The 878-nt window shown below is 33.8% G+C and overlaps 1 pseudogene; it reads right to left on the bottom strand.

Moving 5' to 3' along the window:
- Positions 1 to 346: 346 nt before the first annotated feature.
- LOC112480299 lies at positions 347 to 465 on the bottom strand (annotated as a pseudogene).
- Positions 466 to 878: the final 413 nt, after the last annotated feature.

Below are 878 nucleotides of genomic sequence, written 5' to 3' on the forward strand. Positions count from 1 at the left end.
CATTTTTATTTTTGTTTAAACAATGTGTTATCTTTTAAAGGTAGTAAAATAATAAAAATATCTTATAATTTTACCCATGTAGTTTTCAGGGCCTTTTATTTCCTTTGTGTAGATCCATATGTTCACATGGTATCATTTCATTTTGGCTTTTTCTTTCACATTTCTTACAATGTGGGTCAGTTGGTGATGAATTCTTTCAGCCTTTGTATGTGTAAAAATTTCTTTATTAGCCTTTATTTATTTATTTTTATTTTATTTTATTTTAGGCAAGGCAAGGCAACCCTTGGTTGACCTCACAGATTGCAAAGAGCTTGTCATCTTGCAATCCCTTATTTTTTATTTTTTACACCTATAGCACCTGGTCTTCCTAGGTGATCTCCCATCTAAGTACTAACCAGGCCTGACCCTGCTTAGCTTCCGAGATCAGACAGGATCGGGCTTGTTCAGAGTGGCATGGCCATAGACAGCCTTTATTTTTAAAATGTATTTTAATTGGTATAGAGTCCTAGAGTTACAGGCTTATTTTCTGTTAATACTTTACAGGCATTGCTCAATAGTCCTCTCAAACTCTTTCTGCTGAGAAATCTATTGTCATTTTTACCTTTGTTCCTCTGTACATGTCTTTTTTTTTCTTCTGGCTATTTTAAGATTTTCACTTTATCACTGACTTTGAGCAATTTGATTATGACATACTTTGTAGTTTTCTTCATATTTCTTGTGCTTGGGGTCCAGAGAGTTTCTTGGAGTTTTGGGTTTATAGATTTAATTAAATTTTAAAATTTGGGGCCATTATTTCTTCAAGTTTTTTTCTATCCTTCCCCCCTCTCCTCCTTTGGGGACATCTGTTACACAGATATTAGGCTGCTTGAAATTGTTCT

Source organism: Pteropus alecto, unplaced genomic scaffold (genome assembly GCF_000325575.1).
Source record: "Pteropus alecto unplaced genomic scaffold, ASM32557v1 scaffold215, whole genome shotgun sequence".
NCBI classification, from domain to species: Eukaryota; Metazoa; Chordata; class Mammalia; order Chiroptera; family Pteropodidae; genus Pteropus; species Pteropus alecto.